Raw genomic sequence first — 11,155 nt, 5'->3', positions numbered from 1 at the left:
TGTTTTTTATAACACTTTAATAGTCTGTAATCTTCAAGAGATGGGAGAGGTGGACTGACTGGATCATACCAACATGAGCTGGTGTAAGTTGGAGCCACTCCTATAGAATAGTGCACTCTCTGGGAGGTTTTGGTAAGACTTGAGGGTGGGAGTGGAGTAAGAGACTCTTTGTGTTCTGGGTGGTAGAGGGGAAAGCAAAGAAACACCTCAGATTTAGAGAGGGAAAAGTGAATCTTGATTTGATAGGAATGGGGTGAAGGAATTACAAAATCACCATTTTCAGAACTGCATCAAAGAAACCCTCAGACCCCAAGCTCTACTTAACACTGGGATTAGGTGGGTGTTGGGGGAAGGGCTGGTGCTCTACAGAAGGCAGGAGTAGAGGGGGTAGGGCTGGGCATTTGTGAGGTTTCAGTGTCATATTGCAAAAGCTTTCTTAATCAAGTTTCAATCATTTGCTGTGTGAAGGAGGGAGGTGGCTGGGAATATGAGATCTCAGGAAATTGTTTAGAACAACTACTATGGGGAAACCAGACAGGAATATGCCTTCTATGTAGGGTTTAAGTTTAATTCTCTTATGCACCTCTGGCTGAATTCAGTTTGGCAGAGTAGGAAAAACATTGTATGAAAAGTCACAAAATCTATGTTCATATCCAAATTCTATCCCAAAGAGCTGCCTTCCCATCCTTGAGCCTCTTTAGTTCTCAGTTTTCTCATCTTTAAGATGAAGGGACTGGACTAGATGATCTCCTTGGGCACTTATAGCTCTAATTTTTGAAAATCCAAAGAGTTAGGCTTCTTTCCAGTCTAAATTACCTGATGGTTAGTAAGTTCTATTTCTCTCTGAAAGTCTTTCCACATCCATGGCATTCATAATGGTTCTTTCTCTAGTATGAGCCAATAATTTGCTCTGGAAGAAGGCCTCTCCTCAGTTATTATATTAATAAGGTTTAGCACTATTATACATTCCTCAGTGTTGAACAAGTCTTATTCACATGCAGGCACATATTCAATTAATCAATAAACATTTATTATTGTTGTTGTTGTTTTTTAAACCCTTACCTTCTGTCTTGGAGCCAGTACACATTGACTCCAAGGCAGAAGAGTGGTAAGGGTAGGCAATGGGGGTCAAGTGACTTGCCCAGGGTCACACAGCTCGGAAGTGTCTGGGGCCAGATTTGAACTCAGTTTTTCCTGATTCCAGGTGCAGGGCTCTTTCCATTGTGCTATCTACTTGACAGTTCCGATTAGCTGTCTACTATTCATAGATTCATTACATTACCACGGTTTCCCCACAAGGATGCTATCCATTAAGAGCTCCAGGTTCTCTGAGAGAGAACCTCCCCACATTTGTTGTATTCATAGATTTATCTCTACCATGAATTCTATTATGTCAAGTCAGCTGTGAGTGTTGGTGGAAGGCCTTGTTACAGTCAAAACATTTATATGGTTTCTCTCTGGTATGAATTCTCTCATGGCGGGCAAGTTGTCCACTTTGTGGGAAGGACTTCCCACATTCACTACATTCAAAAGGTTTGTTCCCAGCATGTATCATCTGATGTCGAGTAAGGTGTGAATGATGGCGGAAAGTCTTTCCACATTCATTACAATTATACGGTTTTTCTCCAGTATGAATTCTCTGGTGTTCACTAAGTCCTGTGCTCAGCCTGAAGAACTTGCCACATTCAAAGCATTTATAGGTTTTCTCTCCACTGTGAATTGTCTGATGCACAGTGAGCTGTGTGTTCTGGCGGAAGGTCTTCCCACACTCATTACATTTATATGGCTTCTCTCCACTATGAATTTTCTGATGTACAGTAAGTTGTGTGCTCTGGCGGAAGGTCTTCCCACATTCCTCACATTCATAAGGTTTTTCTCCAGTATGAATTCTCTGATGTAGAGTAAGTTGTGAGCTATGGCCAAAGGCCTTTCTACACTCAGAACATTCATAAGGTTTCTCTCCAGTATGAATTCTCTGATGTTCACTAAGTCTTGTGCCTAGGCGGAAGGCCTTTCCACATTCATTGCATTTATAAGGCTTCTCTCCAGTATGAATTCTTTGATGTTCACTAAGGCTTGTGCCCAAATGGAAGGACTTCCCACATTCATTACATCGATAGGGTTTTTCTCCAGTATGAATTCTCTGGTGTGTATTAAGTTGTATACTCTGGCGGAAGACCTTCCCACACTCATTACATTCATAAGGCTTCTCTCCAGTATGAATTGTCTGAAGTGAAGCAAGTTGTGTGCTTTGGCGGAAGATCTTCCCACATACTTTACATTCATAAGGTTTCTCTCCTGTATGGATTCTTTGATGTTGAGTAAGCTGTGAGCCATGGCGGAAGGTCTTCCCACATTCACTACATTCATAAGGTTTCTCTCCAGTATGAATTCTCTGATGTTGAGTGAGATGTGATCCATGGCAGAAAGTTTTCCCACAATCATTACATTTATAAGGCTTCTCTCCAGTATGAATTTTCTGATGTTCAACAAGCCCTGTGCTCAGGCGAAAGACTTTAAAACATTCATTACATTTATAAGGTTTTTCTCCTGTATGAGTTGACTGATGTTGAATAAGATGTCCTTGCTGATAGAAGGCCTTCCCACACTGACCACACTCATAAGGTCTCTCTCCAGAATGACTTCTCTTATGCTGAATAAGACACATCTTCTGAAGGAAGCCCTTTCCACATTCATTACATACAAAAGGTTTCTCTTCACTTTTCTGGTTTTCGCTTAAGTCTGAATTGTCACAGAAATATTCCTCACCTTCTTTAGATTTAGAACATGACTTCTTTGGGCATATTCTATTACATTTTTTAAAGTTTGAGTATATTTTGAGATTCTTTCTATTTATATCACATATAGAGAGATTCTTTCCTGTTGATTCTCTTTGTTGTATTAAAAAAATTGGTCCTGAACTTAAGTTTCCATCATATTTGTCATACTTATGGTTTCTCACTTTATTGGAACATTTCCTCTGGATATTATTTTTTTGCCTGGAACATTTCTTTGTATTGTTCCACTGGTTCAGTAATCTGGAATCACTTGCCTGGTTATCCCCCATCATGGAGATGGAGACATTATTCTTAGTGAGTCTTTCCTGGGATGACTCTTGCTCAGAAAGACCCAGGTTTGGAGATGACTCCTTGGTTTCAGGCCTAGGTTCCCAACCTGAAAAAGATAAAAAATATAAATACCTCTTATATAGCCAGTTTTACAAGTAGCCTATTTTCTCTCTCTTCCATCAATAACTAACACACTTTTCATGACAGAATACTGCTCCTCCTTCTGCCCTTTGAGATCAAGAAAAACCAAACCAAATCAAGTCAGTATTAAATGAATTGGCAAAACACAGGGCTATTATTGCATTTTAAGGAACATTAAGTAAGGGTTGATTTATTTCTAAAAATTATAATGAAAGGGTGAGCAATGGTGTGAAGAACAAGGCCATCTGAATGGAATAAGGACATAAACATGATATTGATGAAGACCATTTGGCTCTCACTAAAGGTATCCTAAAGGAAGTCATGGAGGGCAAAGGGCAGCTGAACACAAATAATAAGATAAATTAATCCAAGAAAGAGGAAAGACAGAAAGGGGGGCCAGGGAAGTGGGCAAAGATAGATTCTTCCAGTGATGACACAGGAAACTCTCCACCAATGTAGGCTGGCACCTTCTTAGCAATGTCTAGAGGTGCCAATATCACTGAGGGGCTAAGGTTTCAGATCACACAACTGGGAAGGGTCAAAGACATGGCTTGACCCAGGTCTTCTTGGCCCTCTGTCCACTTTGGGGCACTACCTCTCTGACCAGGAGAGCCAATTAAGGAAAATTAGGCCATCTTTGGAAGCCTTGTTGTAGTTGAAGGTTCCTTCTACTTGTTGCTCCTTCCTCCCACAGTCCTTCTCTAGCTCAGGTAGGAACTGCTGCCTCTCATGCCTTTAGGCTCCCATACCTCCTCTGGTCCCTTTTCAGTTGTGAGCTGAGCCCTTTGGGGCCTCACATGCTACAGTTTCATTTTCATTCTAGAACTCTACAGAAGACCGTGAACATTTTCATTACCTGTCTCCCTCCACAGTCTTCCTTTGCTAGTGAAACTCTGCCTGGAATCACTCCTACTTCCCCTCTCTATCTCAGTGATTCTGAATCATTGAATGATATGAACTGCTCTCATATAGATCCTGTTCTCTAGCCTCAGCTGCCTGCTCACTTCCTCCTATCCACCTCAACCCAAGCCCCCAAATGCCAAGCTCCAAATCCCGCTCTTTCTACTGTAACCTCTGGAATGCCTGCTTGGTAATGAACAAACTTCTTTTCATTTAAAAATCTCTTCATTTATTCCTCTTTCCATCTTCCAGCACTTAGAGATCTGGTTCCTTACTCCTGACAATGCTTCCTTTGCTACCTTTTCTAGTAACCCCAACTCACTGGTCAGGATTGGAGAGTCAAGATCCTCCTTGCTCCTCATGGCCACTTCCAGATTCTCCCTCCATTACATTATCATTACATTACATCATCACTAAGCAAGCTCTCCAGTTTTGGGGGTCAGTCTAAACTGATAACCCAAACTGGGCCCTGGTGGTCAATCTCTCAACCCTCAGGTCTCTCTCAATGCATTCAGCACTTTGTGTATAGTCTTTCCACCTCAAAGCTTTCCCTCCTGATAAAGAAGTTCAACATACCAATTGATAAGGTCCCTCAAATACCTGATCTCCCCAATTTTTCAATCCACTCTACTCCCATCATCTATTTCTCCATTCAACCTCAGCTACACAAGAGACAGCCATACCCATGGTCCTGTCCATGTGTTCCACTTTCCTGGATAGGGGCTCAGTGATTCCTCCATCTGATCAGAATCTTTTTATCATTTCATTTTCCCCTATGCCTTATGACCCCTAACCCTGTTCTTTAACCTCACCAGGACTTTCATTCCTTACACCTGTTTTTTTTTCCAGGCCATCATTTCTGCAGTGGCTGTTTTCTTTCCTTCCCTGTTGTGATCCTGTTGGTGAACTGATTCATTTCTATACTATCTACTACTTTTGAGTTCCTTGCACCTTGCTAAGTTTCAACCCTGGATTCTTTTTACCATGTACCTCCTTCATTCAGCAATAAGCTACCGAATAAAGACATTTGATGGTCTACCTAAAAAGACACATAGAGAAGCTATAGAAATGGGAGGATGTGGGTAGAAGCTAGCAATCCCACATGCCCCTTGATTCTCAGTGCTTGCTGAGCAGACTTCTCTGCCTTCCATGGGAAGAGAACAAACAGTAGGTGCCAGATAAACACAGTGATGGCCTCCCACCCAGCTGCAATTCTCTTCTTGTCTACCCACTGCTGCCTTTTGCCTACAAAATATACATTTCTTTCATCCTACAAATCTTATGAGAAAAATCCATTTGCATTACATTCCCACTCTCTCCTTCCTTGATGAACTCCTTGTCAAGAATTGCCAGCTCTGGGTGGCTCTTATTAGGATGCAAGCGCTGAAAAGAATTAAGTGGGGGCCAGGTGGGAGAGTGTAATACAGCTACATATTAATCCTTAAAGTTTGATTTTTATAGAGAAATCTCTGCTAAATCATTGTAGCATTATATCATCTCAGGAAGCATCTCTAAAGAATCTTGTTTATGAAGAGGAAGTATCAGAAACCCAAACATCCCAAGGGGTCATGAGTTATTCATTATCTCCTTCACTAGGTCAGACTGACTCCAACAGACTGTCTACAAGAAGTGCCTCCATTTTCTCTTTTGACCCTTGTTCTAACTTTCTACAATATGGCTTCTGACCTCATCATTCAACTCAAACTGCTCTCTCCAGTTACCAGTTATCTCTTAATGGCCGAATCTAATAGCCTTTTTTTTTTTTAACATTTATTAATATACATTTTTAACATGGTTACCTGATTCTAATAGCCTTTTAAAAGTTTTTTTATATTACTCCTCGTTCTTCTTGATATCTCTGCAGCCTTTGACACTGTCATCAGCTTCTCCTGGATATACTCTTTAATCTGTTGCCCAGGCCCTGCTGTATTCTGGTTCCCCTCCGACCTGACTGCCTCCTCCTCAGTCTCCTTAGCTGGGTCTCTATCCAGGTCCTACCCACTAACCATGCATGTGCCATGAAGGCCCACTTTTCTGCTTCCATACTATTGTGCTTAGTGATTTCCTCAGCACTCAAGTTTATAATGATCATCTCTGATAAGGATTCTCAAAATCTATTTATCCAGCTCTAACCTGATCACATCTCCAATTCCTCATTAGAAGTCTCAAATTGGACCTTCTGCCGACATCTTCGACTAACTATGTTTTAAACTAAGCTCATACCTTGCCCCCATGTCCCACATCTCCCTGTCACTATTGAGGGCACCACCAGCTCACAACCAAGGGCCATCTTCAACTCCTTGGCCTTGATCACCCACTGTATCCAATCAACTGCCAATGATAGTTGATTTTATCTTCATAATTTCTTGCATATGTGAATTTTCCTCTCCTCTGACACTGCCACCCTGTGGCATCACCTTACACGTGGACTACTGTAATAGTCTGCTCACTCCTCTCTCAGCCTTGCCTCTTTCCCATCCAGTTTAACTTCCACTTGTGTGTGAAACTGGCCTCCCTGAAGTATAAGTCTGACCATATCACCCTATTCCTTTAAAAAAAATCTTCAGGGGCTCCCTATGACTTCCAGGATCAGAGAGATACCCCTTTGTTTGGTATTCAGAGCCTTTCTCAACCTTGCACCCCTTACTCATCCACTTACCCTGACTCAGCCTCTGTCTCTGGGCATTTTCTCTGGTCATCATCCCCTGTGCCTAGAGACTTCTTCCTCATCTCTTGGCTTCCCTGGCTCCCTCAGGTTGCCTCTACAGGAATCCTTTTGGGTCTCCTTTATTCCTGGTGCCTCCCTCTGCTGAGCACTTTCTCTTGTCTACAGGGTGTTTCCACACAGTTCCCCATCAGACTGGTGCTCCTTGAGGGCAGGGACTATCTCTGGCCTTTCTTTCTTTTCCATCCCTTAGAACAGTGCCTGGCACACAGTAGGTGTTTAGTCCATGCTCACTGCATGACTTAGTGACCATAAAACACCTTTACAGAAGTAAGACAGACCCGAAGAGAATCACAGAAATATCTACTGCTCTTGGCTAAGCTGTGCCAATGTCATAAAAATGACATACCAGAGCAAAGAACAGTCATACCATTCAAACTACCAGAGGATGTCTTTATAGAGCTGAGAAGAGAATTCCTCTAGATGAATTAATTTTAGTGAAACGTTGAAAAAAAAGTTGGAAGAGCCGAGGCCCAACAGTACCAGCTCTCAAACTAAGATATAATGTAGCTGTCACCAAACTTATTTAGTATTGGCGAAAAGAGAGAGAAGTCAATCAGAGGAGCAGGTTAGGTGTAGCAGATATAAGCAAACAGACATACAGTTGGATAAATCCCAAGCCACAACTACTAAGCTAAGGCTTTACTCTTCTCCAAGAATGGTCAGGAAAAATGAGGAAGCAGTCTGGCAGGAATTAAGTTTAGATGAACACATAAGAGGTGTTAAAATCATTATCTGGGATGAGACGGATGCCGCCTTGACTGACAGGGATGGCAGTTGGAAGACTCGGAATGTTCCCAGGTGCCGTGAGCCAGGGGCAAACATCACCTCCTAAGAACTACAGTTGGGGTCTCAGAACTCGGAGCTGAGACTTGAACAAACTTCTCTTGGAGCAAGAACTGGGACAGGGGAGGTGAAGGGTAAAGGGTGGTAGAAGAAGAAGAGGGTAGGTCTGAACCTGAACCTGTAACCTGTGCTTGACTGAGAGAGAGCTAGTGAGCCGTCATTATTTTTGGTAGTAGAGCTGAGAGAATATACAGATCATCAATCAACATGTACATCAATAGCCTTCCCTATTCTCAGGTCAGGGATAGTGAGAGGGTGAAGACCTCAAGCCAGAAGGGAGCCAAGGCCCCCCAGGAGGGCTTCCTAAGGCATGTGTGGAAGGTGTTTGAATGTGTGCACCCCTCCCTCTGGGCTCCTCTGTGCATATGGAAGTGCTCCAGGTCTTCTGAGGTTCAAGTTTAGAATGAACATATAATGGAAGGGTAAAGAAAATGGTCCTCCTGGGTCCCCAGAAATTCCATATTCCTGTTGTTTTAGTGGCCATCTCAAGACTCAAAGCTCAGCTTTGTTCTCATTTTGCCTCTTGTCCTTGAACCCAACAAATTGTAAGCAGAAGATACCTTGCTTCAGAGAGATTTCCCATTGGAAGAGGAAGTCGTGCCATGGGTATCTTTGGTGCCTGCCAAGCATAGTTTTTCTTGCCCATGTTTTGGGGATAGGACTGACATTGCTGCATCAATTCACACAACTCTCCCCCGTTCTCTGTGTTCTCCCCCTTCATCACTTGCTTAAAGGCACAAGCACCATCCATTCCCTTCACGTACCCCACAGGCCCCCCTCTCTCCCCATGGATGGGCACCCCGTTTGTTTTCTGTTCTTTTCTACCTCACAAGGATCATGGCTAACCCTCTGGTGTACGCGGGACATCTTCCTCCATGGACGACCTCTCGCTGGTCCCATGAGGACGGGCGGGCACTTGAGGAACTCTCTCCCGTGATCCCAGATGATTCTCTAGGACGCAGCGGCTTACTGTGCGGGTCTTCTCCAGCCCCTGAACGGCCGTTCTCTCTCCAGGATTTAGATGAGTCGGGGTTCCCTAAGCCGCGTGCTCAGTGCTCTTGGTCTGCATTTCTGTTAGCGCATCTTTCTAACGCTGCTGAGCACTTGCAAGTCTTTCTTTGTAAAGTGGTTTCAACGCTAACTCTTGGACAAAGAGACCCAAAGCACCAGAAACACGCTGCAAGCTTTGGAGTGAGCGCAGGCGGAGACAGACACTGCTTTGCCCCATTCAATCAGCAAAGCCGCCAGGAGAGCTGAAGGAAGCGGAGGTGGGTGAGCAGGGCCCAGGCGGAGTGGCCAAGCTGGCATTGGGGCTCCCTTTTCTGCAGGCACCAGAGCTTAACACAGAAGAAGCCGGAGCAGTGGAGCCACCACCGAGGAGCCTGGCCCCGGGCTGACAAAGGACACAGGAGCTGGCGGCTGGATGGGGCAGAGCAGAGGCTCCCACAAACGGGAGTCCGGGCCTGAACGGAGCTCTCACTGTGGGCAGGGCTGCCAAGTCAGGGAAAAGGGGGCACAAAATTCCTTTTCAGGAGAACCTCAGGAGGCCTCAGGGGGAGGAGCTGCGTCCTTTGGGTCGGCCACTGGACATCCAGGTGGAGACGGGAGAGTCCAACTGGAGGATGGCACAGGCAGTCTGGAGGGCCCTCGGCCTGGAGAGGGTCCCTGAATCCATGTGGCAGGTCAGGGCGCCAGGCAGCCAGGGGTCAACTGAGAGGAGAGAGCCCTGGGCAGAGCCGCCACCCCCGGGAGCAGCCAGAAGCCCTGGGGCTCTGGGGAGGGACACTCTTGCCCATGGGCCAGGGAGCTGGGGGGGAGGGGCCAGGGACACCTCCCTCACCCGCACAGCTGCCTCCCGGCCCCCAGAGGGCTTCCCATCCCTCCAGATGCTCCATCAAGTCTGGCTTGGAAAGGGGAGCTCAGGGAGCCGCAGGCAGGCAGGCCGGCCGGCCGGGAGGCGGAGCCCCGGAGGTCACCCCAAGGCCTGAGCCGGGCCTCTCCGGGCATTAACCCTCCCCAGGCCCAGCAGGTTCCCGAAGGTCTCCAGCATCACCTCTCGGTAGAGCTCCTTCTGGGAGGGGTCCAGGCGCCCCCCCCCCCCCTCCGGCTTCGGAGAGAGCAAAGCCGCGCTGAGCTGGAGACCCCGAGGGGCCCCTCTGGGCGGCGCCTCTACCCAGCCTGCAGCCGGCCAGGGCCACAGGGGGACGGGAGCACCCACTCACCAGGGCCTTCCGCGCGGGCCGGAGCTGAGAAGGGTGGAAAGGGGGCATGTGAGGGCGGGGCTGTGAGCCCACCACCCGGGCTCCACTGACAGACCCGGGACGCAGGAAGGGGGGCTGAGGTGTCTCTCCAGGCACCGGGGAGGCACCGAAGGCGGAAGAGGGGGGCCCGAGACTCTCCAGGCCAACGTCAGGAGGCCCGTAGCATCGGGAGCTCCCGAGCCCTGGGCCAGATCCAATCAGCAGCGCGGTCGCTCAGGGCCTCACACCTGCTCTCCAACTAGGAGGGGTGGGTGGGAAGGAGCGAGTCCTCTGATTGGCTCCTGGGCGCCAAGGATCAGCCAATGGGCTCGCTCACTCGCTCAGGTGGCGAGGCTAAGAGATGCGGGAGGAGCGAAGGATCAGACTGCGCAGGCGCGGCTCCTCAGGACCAGCGATTTTCTGGCCCCACCTCGCCCCGCCCACTTTCCCTCTTCGTCGGCTCCGAAAACAGGTGCCCGGCGTTCCGGCTGCCCTGTCTGCCCGACTCAGGCCCCGCTCCCACTTACCCCGGTGCCGGCCTCGGGGCTCGAGCCCTGGCGGCGGCAGAGGACGGAAGAGAACCGAGGCTGCTGGACTCGAGCAGGCGAGGAGCAGCCAGTTAGGGGACGGAAGTGTCGTTGCCATGGAGACTTCCACGGAAGGCCGCCCAGAGCCTCCTCGCTGTGGCTTCTGGGAAACATAGTCCCTGGGCCCCCGGGGCGTGTGCGCACGCGCAGAGTCTGGAGGCATCTAATTGCACCCGGACTCGGAGCTGTTGTAGTGCGACCCTAGGTTGGACTTTGATGGTAGCGGGGTGGGTGGGAGCCTCCCGGGCCACTTACTCGGCCCCGAACCTTCCTGGACAAATCATGCGTGTGTCCGCTTGGAGGGCCTCTCCGCCGGGATAGATCGCAGCCTGTCCTGGGTCCTCCCCGGAGTGGCCCCGGGCATCCTTCGCCCTGGGCATCCTTCGCCCTTGGCCTCCCCTGGTTGCTGCTGCTCAGGAAGCAGCCGCGGCCTCAGCCCCGCCTGGAATCCGGAGGGGCCCTGGAGGGCAGGGCTGGCTCTCCGCTGTTTGCACCCCCGCGCTGCAGGCGCCAGGGGCTGCCTGACTCCTCGTTCTAGTCCAGGCTCCACGGTGGGGGCACAGATGGGCGGGAAAGAGGGTTCTGGAGGGGCAGAGAGCCTGGAGACAGGAGGTCCTGGGTTCAAATGAGGCCTCAGACCCTGGCCAG

At 48.2% G+C, this 11,155-nt stretch overlaps 1 pseudogene; it reads right to left on the bottom strand.

Annotated features, from left to right (window-relative positions):
* Positions 1-1,176: 1,176 nt before the first annotated feature.
* LOC123230573 lies at positions 1,177-10,887 on the bottom strand (annotated as a pseudogene).
* Between the last annotated feature and the right edge of the window lie 268 nt (positions 10,888-11,155).

The sequence above is a fragment of the Gracilinanus agilis genome, chromosome 1 (assembly GCF_016433145.1).
Source record: "Gracilinanus agilis isolate LMUSP501 chromosome 1, AgileGrace, whole genome shotgun sequence".
NCBI classification, from domain to species: Eukaryota; Metazoa; Chordata; class Mammalia; order Didelphimorphia; family Didelphidae; genus Gracilinanus; species Gracilinanus agilis.
This window is presented reverse-complemented; position numbering and strand designations above follow the sequence as displayed.